Source organism: Sorex araneus, chromosome 1 (genome assembly GCF_027595985.1).
Source record: "Sorex araneus isolate mSorAra2 chromosome 1, mSorAra2.pri, whole genome shotgun sequence".
Taxonomy (NCBI): domain Eukaryota; kingdom Metazoa; phylum Chordata; class Mammalia; order Eulipotyphla; family Soricidae; genus Sorex; species Sorex araneus.
Window position 1 is genome coordinate 342381176 of NC_073302.1, and position 22490 is coordinate 342403665.

The following is a 22490-nucleotide window of genomic DNA, read 5'->3' on the forward strand; positions in this document are numbered from 1 at the left end:
ACACAAAGTTTGTAAGTTTGTAACTGTACCTCACGGTGATTTACTAATATTTTTTTAAAGTGAAAAAAAGAAAAGTCTTGAACTAATATCATCTTAAAGGAAAATGTTTAACATATTTTATATGTAATACCCTTTCTACCAACTTATTCTGCACAGTTAGATAGAAACTGCAATGATTTAACAATGTCAATTCTCACTAAACACATCTGTAGATTCAATTACATCCTATTTAACTATTTGCTGCTTTTTTTTTTCTTTATCACACCTAGTAGTGCTCAAAAATTCCTCTGGTTGCTGGAGTGATAGCACAGCGGGTAGGGCGTTTGCCCTGCACGTGGCCAACTTGAGTTTGATTCTCAGCATCCTGTATGGTCCCCTGAGCACCACCAGGAGTAATTCCTGAGTGCATGAGCCAGGAGTAACCTAGCTGGGTGTGACCCAAAAAGCAAAAAAAAAAAAAAAACCACAAGTATTCTGGGTCTGAATTCACTGTCATCCTGTTGCTCATTGATTGGTTCGAGTGGGCACCAGTAATGTCTCTCATTGTGAGACTTATTGTTACTGTTTTTGGCATATCCAATACTCCACGGGTAGCTTGCCAGGCTCTGCCGTGCAGGCGCAATACTCTTGGTAGCTTGCTGGGCTCAGGACTCACCCCTGGCAGCCTTGGGGAACCATTTGGATTATGGGAGATTAAACCTCGTTGGCTGTGTGTAAGGCATGTGCACTACCTGCTGTATTATTGCTCTGGCCTGCTTACAATTATTTCACCAAATATTTCCAAGGTTGATTAAACACAAAAATCAACTGCTTTTCAAACATTGACAATGAAATAATTATTGCTAAATTCTTTGAGAAGTGAATAAATATTATGAAATCATAAGATGATTTTGAAACAGGGCAAAATAGAATTAGAGTGTCCATCTGAAAGAGAAGAGTCAGGTCACAGATGGTCACTAAGGAAAAACATGTAGAAAATGGAACAGGAAAGTTGGACCCTCAAGATGACTCTGACATCTTCAAAAGTTCACTAATTTTAGACCAAGAACTTGTTATATTGTCTATCTCTCTCTTCCCCCCCCCACCCCTGTCTAACTCATATCTTTGTTCTACGCACTCTATATTTTCTATGGAGCTTTAAATCCCACAGAAGCAGAGGTCATGGCAGTTTCATCCATCTCTTTAGTAGCTTGTATAAGACACAGTAACTGCATGGAAGAAGCTGAACTTATTTCTTTTTCCCTTCATCCACTTTTTCCTCAAACATATAATGCAGGCACACCATGTGTAATGTGCTATTTTAAGATATTGCCAACACAGCAGTGAACAAGACCAAGCCCAGCTTTCCAGATATTAAACATTTGTTAAAATGTCTCCTAACTGATGCCAATAAACATTTATCATGGTAAATATCTATGCATATCTTTTCATAAGGACAGTGATGGGGTATAGAAAAAGCAAAGTCACATAGTTCTATGCTGTAGGAAAGGAGTCTGAAGATGAGAGAGACAGTTGTTTGCTGAAAGTTCCACAACAATGAAGCAAGGATACACATCTGGGTCTCCAGAGAGGAAATCTCACATTTGTAATTCCTTTAAAATTGCTGAAGAATGGATGCAAATAGACAAGTCCCACAACTTCGGATTTATTAAGCCTGCCACCTTTTTGCTTAAAGCATAAAAAAACGATGCTTTAAGCACTTGCATATTGTTCCAGAAGCCGTGGCTGCGTCAATGGTGAGGCCTCCTTAAAGGGAGAGAGAGGTGTGGCTGCTCTGACAGAAGTCCTCTCTCGTGGCCTACAGAGAATCAGACATTCATCAGATGCTGTTATTTATTTATCGCATCTCAGACATTGCCCTCTATAGTACAGATACGAAAGAGCAGACTCTCTTTCCCCAGGGAGAGTTAAGGCTGATGAGTCAATAATTAAAAACGGCCTCAACAGCTGACACCGGTTCCTCCCTGAAAAGCTGCGAAAGGGCAGTGGAAACAAAGAGAAAGTCCTTCTCATGAAGCCAAAGCGAACTTTGTCAAAACTGTAGGCATTACACTCAAATAGGGAAGAGCAAGACTGGCAGCATGATGGCATTAGCTTAAAGTGAATCAGCAATGCCGAGATCCCAAGAAGCACCAGCCCCAGGGTGAGGGATAGTGAGCAATAGCAGAAGTGCTCAAAGATGACCCATCCCCAAACCATGGCCCTGGAAAATAGACAAATTCATCCCTAAGGCGAGACCTGAGACAGACATGGGGCGGGAGCAATAGCACAGTGGGTAGGGCATTTACCTTGCATGCAGCTGACCTGGGTTCAATTCCCAGCATCCCATATGGTACGCCTAGCACTGCCAGAAGTAATTCCTGAGTGCATGAGCCAGGAGTAACCCCTGTGCATCGCTGGGTGTGACCCAAAAAGCAAAAGAGAATTTTTGATGATCTGCTTCAAAGATGTGGAAAATAACAAAGGCTCAACAAAGACAATGGGAAAATATACACTTTCATCTGAAAGAACCACATGAATACTGAAACCCAAAGAAGGGTGACTAAATCCCATTTCCACCGGACACAAGAGAAGGAAGCTAGATTGAAGCACATGTATATTAAGAGAGACCAACAATAGCTGAAGATTCAAGTGTTAGAGTTAAAAGCAGCAGATTACCTGGGGTATAGAATTGTTCCCCCCCCCCCCCAACCAGGAATTGTTTCTTAACAATGAGAACTTGTATTAAGTTACTATAGTCTGGAGGTGGGAGGTCAGTGAAGGGCAGGGCCTAGGAAAAGTCTTTTAAAGCCTTAACTGCATCTTCTATCATTTCAACTCCCAGGGAGGCAAAGCTCTCCTTTTGGCTGATGCTCACTGTGGAGCGTCATCCAAGGATGTTTCAGTTCCATGTAGATCAGCAGATGCTGGTTGAGTGGTGCCGAGTTCATTGAAATGTATCTTTATATGGCTCATCGGTCTCCCTCTCTGATCACCAAGAAAATTTCCCATCCAAATACATATAAACTTTAAAAACCATATTTTCTCTGTGTGTATTTTTCTTTTTCTTTCTTCGCTTCATAAATATTTGAAAATTAAAATATTTTAGCATGACTTTAGGTAAAGAGATGGGGAAGATGCCAAAGTTCATAAAGGACTTTAACAAAGTAATATAAAAATTAGTTGAATTGATTATGTCCTTTACAGTATTAGTCTTAATTAACCACTTTTAATTTGAAATAAAGGGCACCTGGAGGGCAAATATAAATACCACAATATATGTAAAAGTATGCTTAGGTTCCTGAGAGAGGAAAGGGGAACTGCATGAGAAACAGCAGACCCAAGAGTTAGAATTAAAACACAGAGGATGGAATTCCGAGTCGAGAGCACTCTTAAGAGCGACACTTAGCAGGAGTCATGGAGGGCAGACTCACAGGTCCTGATTTCTGGGTTCTTTCTTCCATATCTCCAAATGCTTCTTCAATCTCTTCTCTCTCTTAAACACCATCATTCGAATGCCTCCTGTTCGTGTGAAAGGTTCTGGCTATGGTGATGAAGTTTCCGTGGAACAGTGCTGTAAGCCTGCAGCTGCTAAGGGGACATGCTGATCAGGAAATGGTGTATTTGACTAAAGGGTAAAATTGTGGGTGGGCAGACTGGACAACACAGACACAGGTAAAAACAAAGTAAAATTCAGAGTCAACACTAGGGATGATATTTGAATTCATGTGAGAACCAGCTGGATCTGAATAAAATGCTTATCATTGGGGTGATTTTTTAATGAGTTCATATTCAGAGTTTATACCACGATGATGAAGAGAGATGTCAAAAATAGAGAGGAGCAAATTAGACTTCTGGTATCAGAAAAATAAATGCTTTTATTCAACAGTAGACTATTCAACATTGAAAATAATAACTTGATTTGGAGGAGGAGCACACATGGTGGCCATCAGATTCATTTTTTATAGCTTTATTTGGATGTAATTTGAAAACCACACAATTCACCCATTTAAACCATTTAAAGGTAAATTTCAATGGCTGTTGGCATATTTACATTTGCAGCATTATACAGCCAGCACAATAATTCATTTTTTATATTTTAGTTTCATAAAATTAAACCCCACCACTCTATCTCTGACTTTATGCCTCATGTCCCTGATACACATCCTAAGCAACCAATCTTTAATTCCATCTTGTTACAGGTTTGCTATTCTGCTCATTCCTTATGAATGGAATTTAAAGTGATTCATAATGATCTGTTTCATTTTAAAAAAACAATTTTTGGGGGCTGGAGCGATCGCACAGCGGGTAGGGTGTTTGCCTTGCATGTGGCCGACCTGGGTTCGATTTCCAGCATCCCATAGGGTCCCCTGAGCACTGCCAGTACTAATTCCTGAGTGCAGAGTCAGGAATAACCCCTGAGCATCACCAGGTGTGACCCAAAAAGCAAAAAAAAAAAAAAAACAAAAATAAAAACAGAAACAAATTTCCCCTAATAAATTGACTTTTTAATTGATAAATATTACCTTCCTTAGAATTGCAATTAACAAGATGTATATAAGTAGTAAGAAGGTTATCACTTTCTTTGGGGGGGGGCATTTGAAATCTTTCAATCAACCAAAAAATTAGTCAAATAAGAAACTAAAAGATGGGAAAGTTGGAGCATAAAGTGACAATATAACTAGTTGCACACAAAGTCATTAAAATGTTTATAAAATATATCAAATTAAAAATAAAATATATGGGGGCCGGAGCGATAGCACAGCGGGTAGGGCATTTGCCTTGCACGCGGCCGACCCGGGTTCGATCCCCGGCATCCCATATGGTCCCCCAAGCACTGCCAGGAGTAATTCCTGAGTGCAAAGCCAGGAGTAACCCCTGAGCATTGCTGGGTGTGACCCAAAAAGCAAAAAAATATATATGTATGATAAGAAGCACATTATTATTATTATTAGTTTTTGCTTTTTCGGGGGGGTTACACCTGGCAATGCACAGGGGTTACTCCTGGCTTTTCGCTCAGGAATTACTCCTGGTGGTGCTCAGAGGACCATATAGGTTGCTGGGAATTGAACCTGGGTCGGCCGCGTGCAAGGCAAACGCCCTACCCCCTGTGCTATCACTCCAACCCCACATTATTATTGATAAAAGTTTAATCTAAAATTCTAGCGCATAACAAAACTGATAGAGCCAGCAAAGAGGACAAGGAAAATTAGATGATCTCTCACCTTTATACTAGGAAGGTTTGGACCATAATTAAGAGAAAAAAACATAGATTCTATTTGGCTTAGAAAAACTGAAAGGCTCCTGGAATTATAAAGTAAATATATTGTTTTGTTTAAAGAAATAAAACAATATTATTTTTTAAATGCTTAGTAAAATGGGCAAAGTCAAGGAAGTTAGGTAGAAAGGTACAGTTCAGGAATAACGGAGTCAAACATCAAAACCAGAGTCAACCATGCTGAAATTCAGAGACCACGTGTTAGTGGCCAGACTTAGAAGGACACGTAAACCCGTGGGAATGGCCATAAGAAACCCTTTTTACGAAGATGGCGCTGGAAGCCAAGAAGGAAGCCCCTGCCCCTCCCAAAGTTGAAGCCAAAGCCAAAGCTTTGAAGGCCAAGAAAGCAGTGCTGAAAGGCGTTCACAGCCAGAAAAAGAAAAAGATACGCACGTCACCCACCCTCTGAAGACTCAAGACCCTGCGGCTGAGAAGGCAATCCACATACCCTCGGAAGAGAGACCCCAGGAGAAACAAGCTTGACCATTATGCCATCATCAAGTTTCCTCTCACTTCTGAGTCAGCCATGAAGAAGATAGAAGATAACAACACACTTGTGTTCATTGTGGAGGTCAAGGCCAGCAAGCATCAGATTAAACAGGCAGTGAAGAAGCTCTATGGCATTGATGTAGCCGAGGTCAACACCCTGATTAGGCCTGATGGAGAGAAAAAGGCATATGTTCGTCTGGCTCCTGATTATCACGCCCTGGATGTTGCCAACAAAATTGGGATCATCTTAACAGTCCAGCTGGCTAATCCTAAATACAGGGTTTTTTTCCACCATAAAAAATAGAAAGACACCTAAGAGGGCAATTGAGGGCAGAGCAGGTGGGAGCGAACCTGGACAAGTCGGTGGGAGGAGGTTGACGCTGGTGGTGGGATGGGTGCTACAGTACTGCAAGTCAAAAACTCAGCAACGAATAACTGTAAGTCAGTGCTTTCCTGTAAAGGTGGAAACGACGCTGGTTTTGGAAGTGACAGAAAAACTAAACATACGATCAAATGATTTCCTGGATCCATTTCGTATTATTTACTTATGAATAAAACTAGACCAATGCTTCGTCTCAGATTGAGACACCAAAACTTGACCTAAACTTGGTCTCAGATTGAGATAAATCCCTTACCTGTGCCACTGCATCGCTCTCAATTTCTATGCTGTTAACACGAATCACACCCACAATCACTATAGCTGCCTGCTAGGGGGTCAGAATGCACATCCACCTGCTGGAACATGTAGTGTATGCCTTAACCTTTGCTGATGTGGGATATGGGCCTGGGGGACGTGCTCACAAGTGCTCAGGGGCTCCAGAGCCATTCCTTGGTCACATGCAACCCTGTCCTGGGGGTTTGACGTTTCAGTGCTTGGGCTCAGTAGTTCACCGCTGAGTCCAGACAAGTTGGGTACATGGGAGCCACACACAGAGATCCCTTGGGGCCATTCGGGCCATATCCCATGGTACTGGAGCACATGCCAGAACGGGGACAGAACTCAGGACCTTGGAAGGGGAAAGTATATGTGTCAGCCTTTGGACCTATCACCACCAATCTTGGCAAGAAAGCTCCTATAGATACATATTATTTTATTTTATTTTTTTTAACATGTAACGCTTCACAAATTTTTGTGTTACCTTTGCTCAGGGGCCATGCGAATCTTCTCTGTATCATTCCAGTTCCAATTTTAGTACATGTGCTGCCGAAGTGAACGCTAGATTCGTATTCAATGTCTGAATAAATGGATGTGTTCTGGTGTTTTCTTTTTCCCACATAATCTTTTATTTAAAGTTTCTTTTAGTATTTGAGATGAGTTTATTTTCTATTTGTTCTAAAAGCTTTCTTTTAATTTATATGCTATGCATCACCTAAGGTCTTTTTTTTTCTTACCTTCCTTCTTGTTATTTGTTTTTCAAGGTTTTGCTGCTTATTTTTAATTCCTGTGACAATAGTAGAAATTAAAATAGGAGCTTATTTTACTTTACTCATTTTCATTTCCTCTTTTTTCCACATTTTAAGTGCTGAATACTTTGCATATACTTATACCATTTTCCTTATTCATTTTTTGTCTCATGTTAAAATTAAATATACTGAAAACTCACCATCCACTCTTTCACCAAGACATTATATCTTGATTTGATAAAGATTCTCCCTTGGTAGTCCATTTTAGAATGGTAGTGAGATAGGGCATGTGGAGCCATTTCCGATGACTACTTCATCTCTTTGACTGGCTAGATAAATGTTGGTAGAGTTGGCTGTGACATTCTTGGATCACCCTTTGTTTCCTTGCATTTCTTAAGATTGTTGTTCCACTTTCGCTTTGTTTTATATCTTGATTTTGAGAGGCCTGGACCCAATATGAATTTTTTTATATGGCAATTTTTTTAATTGCCATACCTTTTCTAGCACATTTCATGGAGCTCAGAATTTCAAGTCAATTTTTTTCTGGGACCTAGTAGGCACTTTTAATAGGCAGATACATGTTTTCTTTAATTTCAAGAGAGTTTTCTTAATTTATGGTTTTTAATTGATATAATTTTTTTTGGTATAGGAAATTTACAAAGATTATGTAAAATTCAACTATTTTAATGTAATTTAATAACTCTTGCTAAAGGCTTATTCTTACATAATCCATAAGACCACCACCACCACCACCACCCACAATCAGTATACAGAAAAGTTGTAATAATTCAAGGACTTTCTCTTGAGTCAATATTTACTCAATACCATTCATCCAACCTCTTGTATTACCCCGTCATGGTAAGTGTGGAAATAAAATATATAAACAAACTCTACTGACCGTGGAGTAAGGCAAATGTGAAATAAAGCCTTTTAAGTAATTTCAAAAAATATGTCTTTAAAATCATGTCAGGAAGGAAAGCTAGCACTCAATATCAAAGACTTCTGTTATTGAGTCTATTGTATCTGATGTTTTAATCAATAGCAAGTAAAGGTTTAAAAGCATTTGTTTCAGAGTTTTTGACGACAAAACTTTAAAAACGTACCAAGATTTTTGATTACAGAAATAATACTCAAAAAAAAAATCTAGGAGGATGGAAAATGGATTAAAATTCACCAAACTAATTTAACACTGTGCATTCAGATTGCAAAAAAGAAAAAAAATCAATTGCACAAATATACATGTGCTAAACCTAGTTAGTCAGGGATTCACTTCATTTATTCAGTTACGTATGAATACACTAAATCAACAATCACGTTTTCAACACACACAAAAGGTGAATACAGTATTGTTTTGTGATTATCTGTTATTGGCTGAGTACATCTGAAGTTTGTTCATTACGAAAATTAAGCAACATAATATTAAAGGTTTTAAAGCAATAACACTAAAAGCTAAAATGATAATATGCCACATGAAGGTTAGTGTGAGGAGAAGATTTTTTCTGATATTTGAGAAAAGTTATATTAATTCGATGGTGACTCCAAAGGGTGTTTTAGTACTAAACTTGGGATATGACTAGCGTAACTAACACACATTTTATTTATTTAATTTTAATTTTTACTTATTTAATTTCTTTTGGGGGGAGTCCGTCCAAACAATTCTTGGTTAAGCAGACCAGTAATATGGTGATGCCAAGGCCCTGTGCCTGGGGAATCAAATACCGCAGTGGGTCAAACTGGGGTAGCAGCATTCAAGGCAAGTATATAAACCCCATGTAGGATATCTCCAGTCCTTAGATAAATGCTTTAAAAGAGAATTAGTATCAAACTCAAAGATATAAACACTTTACGATGAGTTTCAAAAGTTCTCATAATTGTAGATTATCACATAAAGTCTCCTTAGAGCCCATACATGTGATTTGTGTGCGACCTTGCAGAGATGAGTTCTAAAACTTTTTCAGCCATACCATTCTTTAAGTTTATGAAACTATTTTTACATATGCACGGTGACACTGTCTTCCATTGTTCATTGATTTTCTCGAGCGGGCACCAGTAATGTCTCCATTGTGAGACTTGTTACTGTTTTTGGCATATTGAATACACCACGGGTAGATTGCCAGGCTCTGCCATGTGGGTGGGATACTCTCAGTAGCTTTTCAGGCTCACTGAGAGGGACAGAGGAATCAACCGGGTAAACCGTGTGCAAGGCAAAGGCCCTACCCGCTGTGCTATCACTCCAGTCTGTGTTGACATAAAACAGACTAAAAATATTTTCATGTCCATGGCTACAGAGATGAAATTTGTATCATGAGTGCCCTCTTCCTCTTCATTTTCATAAGTAGCTATGGTCAGATTTATTAAAGACATTGAGAAAATTACTCTTAACTGAAACAAACAGGAAGGCTTGATTTAGCTTGTATTCAACCTGCAAGTTGATGCAGATGCAGAAATGACAGTGGAATAATATTGTAACCATTTCCTTCAGAATAGTAAATATCAGGAGCCTCAAGAAAAATACATGATTATGATTGTAACTCAAACATGAAAGTTTGTAACTGTATTTCATGGTAATTCAATAAAATAAAATTAAAATAAAAAAGAAAAATACATGATTTATGTGTAAGAATATAGAGTTGATAAATAGAGCCTTAGTGCCCAGATCTACAAATGGCCTGTATGTGGGATTTTCAGAGTTAAAATTTTGTAACTCATAAAACTTTATAAGTTAATTTAATCTTTTGTTAGCGATAGTAAAAAACCCTGCACTTCAGAGCCTGGCAAGCTACTTCATATGCCCCAAAAAGTAACAACAACAGTTCCTCATTTCCCTGACCCTGAAACAGCCCCCAGTACACCATTGGCTACACTAGGAGGTGACAGGGACAGATAGAGACATTACTGGCGCCCGCTCATGCAAATCCATGAACAATGGGATGGCAGTGATACAGTGATGGAATAGTAAAAAACTAATTGTCTAGCATTGTTTGAAGGGTGCATAGGGGTGTTCAGACCACACTGAGCATTGCTCAGGAGTTACACTCTGCTTAGTGCTTGAGGATTCTTCCTGGCAGTTCTGAAAGGAGTATGCAACTTCTGTTCACCAGTGTTCCCAGGTTCCCTCTTTGAAAAACACATTTTTTTAATTGAATCATTCTAATATGATACACAGCTAAACACTTTGTGGGTGGGTTTCAGTAATACAATATTTCAATACCTTTTCCTAAACTGCAGTACATTTCCCACCAACCAGTGTCCTCAATTTCCCTCCCCTTACCATGCCCAGCAGACTTCCTCTATGGCATCTACTTTTCTTCTCTCTCTCCCTCTCTCCCTCTCTCCCTCTCCCTCTACCTCTCTCTCTCTCTTTCCCTCTCCCTTCCTCCTCTCTCTCTCTCTCTCTCTCTCTCTCTCTCTCTCTCTCTCTCTCTCTCTCCTTTTTGGCATTATGGTTTGTAGCACAGGCACTGAAAGTTTATCATCTTTGTTCCTTTATGGTACCTTCAGCAGACTGGAGCGATAGCACAGCAGTAGGGCATTTGCCTTGCACGCGGCTGACCTGGGTTTGATTCCTCCGCCCCTCTTGGAGAGCCCGGCAAGCTACTGAGAGTATCTTGCCCGCATGACAGAGCCTGGCAAGCTACCCGTGGCATATTTGATATGCCAAGAACAGTAACAACGAGTCTCAAACAAACAAACAAACATTGAGACATTACTGGTACCCACTCGAGCAAATCGATGGACAACAGGATGACAGTGACAGTGACAGTGATGTACTTTCAGCATGTAGTCCTTATCCAGAGTGATCATTTCCAGTTATTGTCATAATGGTACCTTCTCTATTCCCCTGCCTTCTTCCCTGCACTTGAGGCAGACTTCCAACTGTGGGCCAGTCTCCTTGGGCCTTGTTTCTACTGTGCCAGGCCCATTGTTAAGTTTGACTATTGTGGTTTGAATCTCCATCTTCCAATGTTATTGACTCTGCATTTGGATATACAGACATACCACTCCTCTAACCAGGACTTAGATTTTAATCCAAACTTTTAGTAAGTAGAGGTCAATTGAAATTTTTTTGCATTTGGCATGAAAAACTAGAAGTATTTGAGATTTTATCTTATTTTCAAACTAATAAATTACCTTGCCATAGATAATGGAAACTGACACAAGACACATAACCTCTGGGCAAGAGAAAATTGACAATTACAGTAGTCAAAAAATTCGTCTTCTTTTGAAATGTTCCAATTCCCACAAAGGGGTATGAAGAAAGCCAGGTGATGACTGTACATGCAACATACTTCATAGCAGAAGAGAAAACATGAAGTCAGATTATTCAAACTTGGAGAAAGAGGCAGTCTTACTTCTAAGTTGTTTGCTATTTTTTACAAAATTTTATGTCATATCTGAGAGTTTTCAGGACTTAACTCTATGCAGGGTAACCTTTCCAAGGTATCACTCTTGGAAAGAGTGATATGGGGTTGACCATAAATGGGGTGTCGGGGATTGAACCCAGGTTGGCTGCATTTAAGAGAAGTGCCCTACCTGCTGTACTATCTCCCTGACTCTTCAAACATTCATGAAAGTAAAACTCAAGACAAGAGACAGTGTTTCTTATTATAGTACAGGAAAACATGAGAAACCTGAGGACATTCACTTCACTATTCTTAGCTGATAGTGACTATTCCACTGAGAGTCACAGAGAAAAAGAGAGCAACACAGGAAGACAAATGTAAGAAAGAAGTGGAGGACTGGATATAACAAAGCCCAAGGGTCAGTAGCTTTGGGCCTTCTGTGTTATATAGGCAAAGTATTTGTATATACCTAAATATTAGACCCAACACTGCTATAAGTAGGGTGCCAATTAAATATAGATTCCTAGGAAATTTTGGTGAAGATGAATAGTAACATGCAGGAAGGGATTAGATAATATTATAAACAGTTCCATGTCAAAAATTACTCAAATTATTTACCGTCTCTAACAATCTTCACTTTTTCTACAATGCAAGTTTCCTAGCACAGTACACTGCTTCAGGACATTTCACTCAAAGATGTATAGCATATATATGAAGGTGCTTGCAACTGCGTATACCATATAGCTTAGTCTTACAGACTATCCATATAGGTTTGTATAATTATACTATATCATGGTCACTGAATAATGAAATCATTTAATGGCACATTCATTTTTCAGAACACATCCCTGTGATTAAGCAATGCATGATTGCAATTCTCAGTACCAGCTCATAGAGTTCAATTTGACTAGCTGTACAGCAAATCCTATAAACCTGGCCTTAAAATAAGCAACCTAGGCTATTCTTACATAATTGCATTTGAACAATTACTTAGGAACTAGAGCTGTAGCCAGTGTCATCTTATTAAATCTTAGTTGGCAACATATTTCAAGAACATTAAAATCCATGATACTATATGAATAAAAGAGTATCCCTGCATTTTTATTGGAAAAATTACTGAACTATGTCTTTGTGCAATGGTGTGTGTGTATGTGTGTGTATTTCACTGAGGACACCACAGAAGTGGGATAATAGAAGCAGCAGTGGTAAGGGAATGCAGAAGACACACAACTCAGTGAAGATAATTGAGTTCTTTGATCATAACAGGGATGTCTATGGTCACATTCACCACTGCTAGTGCACAGTAATCGACGCAAATTATTCTGACAGAGGCAATACTTTTATTTCTTATCTGAAATTGCCACTGGGAACTTAGAAATTTTACCACTTTTTTTTTCAAATCGTGGTTTGCAAAATCACTGACCAGCTCGTATAGATTATAATCAAGCTTATGGCATTTGTTTAGCGATCAGTTATCATGTTAAAGAGTTGATGATTTCACTGCTCTCTGAAGTACTCAGACTTCTTCAATTGGAGTATTGCATTGATACAAACGATGCTTTGTTTTCAACATGTCAGTATAAAGTGTCCTGGCTTCTAAGCCAAGAATTCTAATAGTAAGTGACATCAACAGAAATGCACCTGAGGCTAGGAGATAAGACCTCTGAAACCCTCCCTAAAGATTCTTTATTACATGCCAGCTGAAGAAATAATGTGTATATCCTCATAAGCACTTCTTTAGTTTCTATTATAGTTTGTTTCTATTTCATAGTGAGATGAACTTTAAAAAGGCACATGAAAATTGTGTTGCAGTTTTTCTTACAGATGTTTTCTATTTAAGTGAAGATTAATTATAAAAATAGATTTTCCCTCTTTACCAAAATGGGGTCAAGAATTCTGAATGCATAGGGAGATACTTTTTTTAGTTAATTTTTTTATTAGTGATTCACCGTGAGGTACAGTTACACTTAAAACTTTTCGTGCTTGTGTTTCAGTCATACAGTGCTCCATACCCATCCCTCCACCATTGCCCATTCTCCACCACCGATGATCCCACACTATCCCTCCCACCCACCATTCCACCCCACCTCTGTGGCAGGGCATTCCCTTTTGTTCTTTCACTCCTTTTGGGTGTTGTGGTTTGCAATAAAGGTATTGAGTGGCCATCGTGTTTGATTTATAGTCCACTTTCAGCACGCATCTCCCATCCCCATCGAGTCCTCGAACCACACTTGACCTGTTGTTTCCTTCTCTATCTGAGCTGCCTTTTTCTCCAGTATGTGAGGCCGGCTTCCAAGCCATGGAGCCAACCTCCTGGTACAATCTCTACTATTCTTGGGTGCTAGACTCCTATTCTGCTACTTTATATTCCACAGATGAGTGCAATCTTTCTATGTCTGTCTCTCTCTTTTTGATTCATTTCACTTGGCATGATACTTTCTATGTTGATCCCCTTATATGCAATGGTCATGACTGTCTTTTCTAACAGCTGCATAGTATTCCATTGTGTAGATGTACCTAACACCATCACAAAAATCATATCAAAATGGATCAAAGACCTCAACATCAGGCAAGAATCCATAAGGTACATTGAAGACAAGGTCGGCAAAACCCTCTGTGATATTGAAGCTAATGGTATCTTCAAAGATAACACGTCACTGACCAACCAAGTGGAAACAGAGATAAACAAATGGGACTATATTAAACTAAGAAGCTTCTGCACCGCAAAAGATACAGTGACCAAAACACAAAGATAATCTACAGAATGGGAAAGAATATTCACCCAATACCCATCTGGTAAGGGGTTGATATAAAGGATATACAAGGCACTGGTTGGAATCTGCAAGAAGAAAACATCCAACCCCATCAAAAAATGGGGGATGAATGAACAGAAACTTTCTCAAGGAAGAAATATGAATGGCAAAAAGGCACATGAAAAAATGCTCTTCATCACTAATCATCAGAGAGATGCAGATCAAAACAACTATGAGATCATCTCACACCACAGAGACTGGCACACATTCAAAAGAACAAAAGCAAGTGCTGTTGGCATGGATGTGGAGAGAAAGGGACTCTCCTACATGGCTGGTGGGAATGCCAACTGTTTCAGCCCTTTTGGAAAACAGTATGGACGCTTCTCAAAAATTTAGAAATCGAGTTCCCATTTGACCCAGCAATACCACTCCTTGAAATATATCCCAGAGAGGCAAAAATGTATAGTCGAAATGACATCTGCACTTGTATGTTCATTGTAGCACTGTTTACAATAGCCAGAATCTGGAAAAAACCCAAGTGCCTGAGAACAGATGACTGGTTAGGGAGATACTTTTAAAAATAATTTTGTTTATGTTTTATTTTTTACCAACAACTTATTATAAGAGGTTTCATACACAGAAAAACACAGACATACAAAATAAATCCTCATATATCCACCATGTAGTGTTGATGTTCAAATTTACTGATTTGCTTTCTCAAGTATCTATCTTATATCCCACTGTTTATTGACAATTGTCCGACTGATTTTTCTAATACATTTTAATGTAGGTTGTAGTCTGCAAGCACATACTACATTCTAACGATAAACATGATAAGTTTTAAGAAATATTTTATTGAATCACTGTGAGATAGACCCTTACAAAGCTGTTCATGATTGTATTTCTGTCATAGAGTGTTCCAACACCCATCCCCTCACCAGTGTACACTTCCCAGCACCAGTGTCCCCAGGTCACTATAACCCCCACCCACCCCATGCTACCCTTAATGGCATGGTTTTTCCTCTCTCTCCCTCTCTCTATCTCCCTCTCTCGTTTCTCTCTCTCTCTCTCTCTCTCTCTCTCTCTCTCTCTCTCTCTCTCTCCCCCCCCCACTTTTGGGCATTATTGTTTAATATGCTGCAGTTTTAGGTACCTTTAATTATTGATCATACATAGTAGCAACTAGCATTAAAAATTTGTTTACACTTAAAGATAAGGGGAACACATGCATTATTGAGGGTCTGTGTTTAACAAAAATCCTGTTGGGACATGGGGATACTCTGGGGTGTCAAAGATCAAACCCATGTTAGCTACATGAAAGGCAAACCACCTTTCCTGATGAAGTATCTTAATGGCCAAAACATTGTTTAGTATTACAGGGTAAAATATTTATATAACTAAATGCATAAATTCTCCGTGAATAATACAGTACATTTGGCAACTACATATGTCTGGGAAAACAAAATACCTTTTTGATGCATACTATTTTCATTACTCTGGAAACCCCATTTGTTTTTTCCTCATTAATATCTACTCACTTGCCCTTCATTATTCTGATTTTTTTCCACTGTAGTTTTGCATGTTTCAGAACTATATAATTGTAATTAACCTTATGTATCCATTTATATAAACTGTCCTGAAAGCTCGATGCTTTTACAATTAATCTACATTGGTATATACAATAAATATATTCTGTTTCTTTTCTCTTTTTTTGGTTTGGAGCTACACAAGTCTGTGCACAGGGCTTGCACCTGACTGTACTCCGTGCATCACTGGTGGAGCTCAGAAGACCAGATGCAGTGCAGGGGACAGAAACAGCACGCAAGCCAAGTGCCTCACCCTTTCCTCTCTCAGGAAAAAAATCTCTTCCTTTTGTGAATACGTACTATGAGTATTATAGGTATACATCTTATACATTTATCACTTGCTTATTATCCATTCCCCTACTGATGAAACAATAGAAAGTTTCCATATTTGCCTAATCTGAATTTAACTTCTGTAGACACTTTTGTATGTATTTTTAAATATTTAATTTGCCTTTAATAACTGCCTGTTGTAAAGTTACTTTAGTGTGTCAACCTGGAGCATGTATTTAGATGAGGTCAATATTTTCATTAGTGAGCTTAAGTAAAAAGACTGCCCTCAACAATATGGGTGGGCCTCATCCAGTCAGTGGAATGCCTCACTCGACCAAAAGATTAAGGATGTAAATAAAAGAAAACTAGATTGACGAGTAGCAGGAAATTCTTTAGCAGATGGCCTATGGACTTTATCTATTTCCCAGCAAACTTGCTGCAAATTTGGATTTACCTACGTAATCATAATCTGTGATGTGTGTATGTGTGTGTGTGTGTGTGTGTGTGTGTGTGCACATGTCCTTTTGTTTTTGTTTTTTTGGAAAATCCAGATACATAAATAGAAATACTTGATTTAATTTCCTTTTAACAGGTTATTCACACGTGGAATTTACAACAATTGAGAGGCAAAGGGGTATTTACAAAAAATGTCTCCATACTGTCTTGAACCTCACTAGGATTCTAGGGAACCCTTCAAAGACAATGCTTTTAGCATAATTTGTCTTTAGGTGAAAAATTACACCTTAAAAAACCCCATATGGTAAAAATGTACATTGTTCTCTATTCCCTTGACCTTATCATAGAGATACAATTTACATTTTAGCTTATTACTATTTTGTTATTTATTTCTATGGTCCATACTGTTCTCAAAGGAACCACCTCCTAATACAGAATATAATATAACCACATGATTAACAGTTTCCCAAACATTTCATACACAATATTTATTCCTAGAATAGTTCAACAAAAATAAAAAACAGTTTCAAGTACTGTTGGGTCTAAATATGCTGTCATTGGCTATGCAGAATGCAACAGAATTCTTCTGGGAAAAATCCATTTGGCATTGCTTATAAAGTTATTCAATATACCCACAGCTAATTTCCAAGAAAAATGAAAAAAACTGTCCGTGGAAAATCCTGTATGTGAAAGTTTATATCAGCTTTATTCATAACACTCCTAAACTAGAAATAATCCAACTGTGTATGGACTTTGTGAGTGATAAACAATTTATGGTACATGTTTACATGTAAATACATACATGTGTAGAATATTTATTATAAGCAGTATTATAATAAATACTCATCAGAATGTACATTAAGTAAAATAATGATTCAGACTCAAAAGGCTATGCTTTGCATGTATAAATTTTTACTTATGTGAGATTCTAAAAGAAGAAAAATCAAACAGTCAAGAAATATTAAAGAAGAGATATGTCAGACTAAGTGTGTAAGAAGTAACGAACTGAAAACAGGCAGGGAAAAAGCTGAAGTAATATAAATATTTTATCTATTTAATATGGCATTTATTACTTAACTATGCATCTGTTCAAATTTTCAGAACTGTACAGCTAAAAGAATTATTATTTTATATAAATAAAGTGTACATCAGTGACCTTGACTTTTCAAAATAAAAATGGAGTCAACAATTGTGCTGGCAGAATCTGTCTGAAGCAACCACTTTAGAACTCTGTTGGAGCCTTATAATTCTAAGGTAAGGCATGAGCAGTAAATTGCAGCTTAGTTAAACGAACTTAAGCCCTCAGTTCATTAGTGGCTACCCATCTCCGCCCTCAGCCTTGTGAAGACAGCACTGGATATATTTCTGGAGATTCCACACAATTTGAGGGAGCCAAGTGTGCAATCAGGACCTTGTTCTCCACGTACTGGGGTCTGTGTCTGATTGCTGATTGCTGCTCCTGATCACAGTGGTACAGACAAAGAGGTGACCAGAGCCAGTGCTGCCTTTCTCCCGTCTTGGTTGCAAACCCTTATTCTTCTGGCAACGTGACTTCCAGGAGATTTAAAAGACCAACACCCACTTTTCCCATTGCCATTAACAAGGTATTAAAACTTAGGGAAATAAAAATTACAGAGTGACTGGAATGGCAGGGAAAGCAGTTATGGAAACTCTAGTTAAACCACGTAACTAACCCACATGCAGAAATTATCTATTATTCATATATAGTTCTCAATGACTCATCAACTAGGACATATGATTTACAAATATTTATTTCTAAAATATAGTAATTAAGACATAGAAACAAGGTACAATGGATTGATAATACACAGAGATATATAACCTAGCATAAGTTATTATATGTATATGTATATTATATATATGGGGAGAGATAAAGGCAATATGTACATACACAATTCATTATCACTGGCCATTAAACAAGTTAAATCTTAAGTTTTGTGGTAACATGATTGAAATTGACATAGTTAGACTATGTAAAATATGTTCAACATATCCATATACCAATGGTTTCACTTACACGTAGAATGGAAAGGAACCATACTACAACAAAGCACAAAAATTACACAACTCAAGTCTTTAACGATGAAATGGTGGTGACCAGAGGGGAAGCAGAGAGGGTGGGATGAGGGAGGGGTGGAGTGGTGGAGGTAACAGGAGAGAATCAATTTGATAGTTGTATAGTGGAAAAGGGCACTAGAACTTGTTTGTGGGTTGTGGGGCAGTATATGTGTATATGTGTGTATATATATACATATATGTATATGTATACATAAATATATACTTGTATATATATTTGTATTATGTATATATACTCATCAAAGTGTGAAGCTATGCTCCTAAACTTATATAGAATTCTAAACAAACGGAAGATTAATAAGCAATTGCAAAGGTTTTTATATTTAGAGGAAATTAGAAAAGCCCTGAAAACCTTAAATTGAACTAAGATTTCAGACTGTTCTTCAGTATGTGGAAAGCATAGAGATGGCTGGTGTGGTATAGGGACACTGCAGGACTAAGCAAATGTATTAACACTACTGTAAACCATGTTATTATAATAACAATAAGTTAGAAAAATTTACAACTGAAACCAAAATTAAACCCAGAGACCTGCGAAGGGGTAGAATGTATTATGTATTCATTACTTAGATGTCCAGATGACAGGAAGATCTGTCACTGTCACTGTCCTTCTGTTGTTCAAAAATTTCATCAATTTGCTTAAGCGGGTGCCAGTAATGTCTCCATTGTGAGTCTTGTTACTGTTCTGATATTTATAAATGCAAATATCTATAGTCTTAATAAATGAACCTTGGAGGAAACATGTTAAGAGAAACATTAACGAAGCTATTTTCTAAGCCAGTCTGAAAGAGACAAATATCAGATTCAACTTACACAAAGCTCTTAGAAGAGTTAAATAATACAATGAGTAAAATAGAGACTCTAGGGAAATAGCAGGAGTAGTAAACAGGAGGGATTTCCTAATTTGTTAAAGATTTCAGTTTCACAAGATGAAAAGAGTTCTATATCTATGTATGAGTATATATATATATATGTGTATATATGATTGTTATATAAATGTACTTATATAAATAATATAATATGCATGTGATATAAATGATCAATATAAATGTACTTAATGTCACTAAACTTCACGATTAAAATGATCTATAATATATGTGTATATATAATTAACCAATAAAATATGAAGGTGACTGGCACGATCATACCTAGAGTTTTTCAGGGGCCTCTTTTGCTCTGTGCTTGGGGTTGATTCCTGCAGGCAACAACAAATTTAGGCAACTTTCTAAAAGAATGTTGCTGTAACAAGGAGCAGAATCAAGGGATGATGACTGGGATGGAAATAAATCAGGAAAGTTTGCCTTGTTAACTTGTGAGAAATTACAGCATGTGTGAATATTGACTGAAATGATTTAGACAGAGGGTGATACAGGAAAAAGAGGGAGAAATTCCTAGAATGAATTCTTGGGTATATGAAAGAACATATGCTTTATTATTAAGAACAAGCGTTGACCTTAAGAAGTAATAAATATATTTATAATATTTAGCTATAGTTAAACTGAATAATAAGTCTAAGAGTATAATACTGACATTGAGATAGCACTTATCATTTCAGGCATTATCTCAAACATTTCACATATATTGACATTTTACTTTTACATCATCCCCAAGAGGTTACTTCAATGCCTCTTGCACAAATGGGAAACTGAGAGACCAAATGGATTAAGTCCTTCTACGGACCAGGTAGTTAGTCTGACTTTAGAGTCTCTTTACAAATGCTTATTATTTGTACCAAGAAATTAAAGTTCAAAAATGCTCATGAACTTACCCACAGTGATAACATGGAGCTAGGCACCCCAAGACAAAACAATCTCCAGAACCCTGTGTTGCTCTTCTCTGTAAACAACTTTAACATCAGTTAAACTCTGGCTTCCCACGCTGTCTCACTGTAGTTTTGTTGAAACAATGACACCACAAACCCAAAGTCTATGCCCTGTTGCTACTCCTTACCAGTTGTGTGCACTGCACTAGGATTGATTCCTTGATTGCAATGCATCTCCAATTTCTTATCTGAAAGTTAAAAACAATAATAATAATTCCAGGGGTTTCTATGAGAATTAATTATCACACTGCTCTATGTACAATCATCCATATTAGTTATCACTAAACTTTTTATATTTTGCATTTCCAATGATCATAAGCCATTATTACACTCCTATAATGCCCCGTGAACAAAACATTCTGTGGCTGACTAGATAGTATAGTGGGTAGGGCATTTGCCTTGCATGAGATCTTCCTGGGTCGGGTCATCGGCACCCCATAAGGTCACTTGTGTCTCACAAGAACTGATCCTAAAAAGCAGAGTCGAGAATAAACCCTGAGCAACAGTCACTGTGGCCCAAAACCAAAAGAAAAGAAAACTTTAAAACTTTCAAAAAGTTTTAAGTTCGTACTTACAGTGCTAAGACAATCACTGTCACTGTCATCCCGTTGCTCATCGATTTGCTCAAACGGGCACAGTAATGTCTCCATTGAGAGAATCGTTGTTACTGTTTTTGGCATATCGAATATGACATGGGTAGCTTGCCAGGCTCTGCCGTGTGGGCGGGATACTCTCAGTAGCTTTCGGGGCTCTCTGAGAAGGATGAAGGAATTGAACTCAGGTTGGCTGCATGCAAGGCAAATGCCTTATCTGCTGTGCTATTGCTCCAGCTTGATAAGACAATATGAACTACAAAAGCGAAACAGTTCTATTTGTAAACACATGCATACATGTGCATGTGCAAACAGAGCTGTACCGTTCTCAGGTGGGAAGACAATCTCAGTCATCAAGTTTCGCACTTGAAACTTTGTAATGGACCTCTTGCTGCTGCCCTACAGGACAAGCTAATCAGGGTTATAGTATGCACATTGCTCAGTACAGATCTTTAAAACAATTTAACAAATATTTGGTTAGTGGAAAGCTGTGGAAGGAGCAGCAGGAGCTGGCCGCTGGGAGTAAAATGTTCTACGTACCCAGGAGAGTATACAGAGCAGCAGACGGTGTCTCTAGACCAGCTGCGCATAACGTGCCCCTAAATAAATGCGGAACATTAAGTTTATCTGGATATGAGGGTGCTGATGCTGATAAAGAAATGTCAGACATAGTAACCACTCATCACTTGCAGAAAATGGCATGGATGCAGGGTGTGGACAGTTTATTATGAGCCACTAAAAAATCTTCTATTATTGACTCTCCACAGACTTGTCAGTAACTGCTTGTCATCTGGCTTCGGACCAGAAAATAGAGTTTTCCAGAGTAAACTTATTTTCAGACATAGCCAATGCTCTCTTCCACTATGACAAGATGTTCTATTTTCTGTTTGATACCTTCCATACAAAGATTTGCCATTTAATTATAACAAAGAACACTGACTAAATCCCAGATGCTTGGGGAAATGACTTACCTGAATTGTAGGATTCTCAATAAAAGACCAGGAGCTTATTTCTGATCCACAGACTCAAGATCTGTATTTCTTAAAAGTGACAACTTTTTAGGCTCTGGGAAGAGAGAACTCTTAATTATAGTGTGCATAACTATATTCTAAGTTAGAGAAACATTAAAATGAGCCACTCTGGATTTGGGATGGATCTTGGTGGTAGAGCATCCTACTTTTCAATCCTGGCATGCACTCACACAAAACTTACCCATATCTCGAAAATCTATGATACTCTGTGCAAAGTATTTCAGTGGTCTCCAAAGAGGCTCTGTGTTAATTCCTTACTCTACCAAGGCTAGGATCTGGCCCTCTACAATTATCAGCTGTGACCTCCAACATCCAGGAAATGTATCTCTCAGCACTCTGTGGGTAACCACACCACTTAATTATTCTGTTTCAGTGAAAAGAAACACAGA

General features: G+C 38.0%; 1 non-coding gene and 1 pseudogene across 1 annotated transcript; one reads left to right on the forward strand and one right to left on the reverse strand.

Annotated features, from left to right (window-relative positions):
• Nucleotides 1-5525: 5525 nt before the first annotated feature.
• LOC101548826 (60S ribosomal protein L23a-like) lies at nucleotides 5526-21801 on the forward strand (annotated as a pseudogene).
• Nucleotides 6851-6961, reverse strand: LOC129401411 (U6 spliceosomal RNA). Its single transcript, XR_008628327.1, has one exon. It is a non-coding gene; the product is annotated as a U6 spliceosomal RNA (small nuclear RNA).
• Nucleotides 21802-22490: the final 689 nt, after the last annotated feature.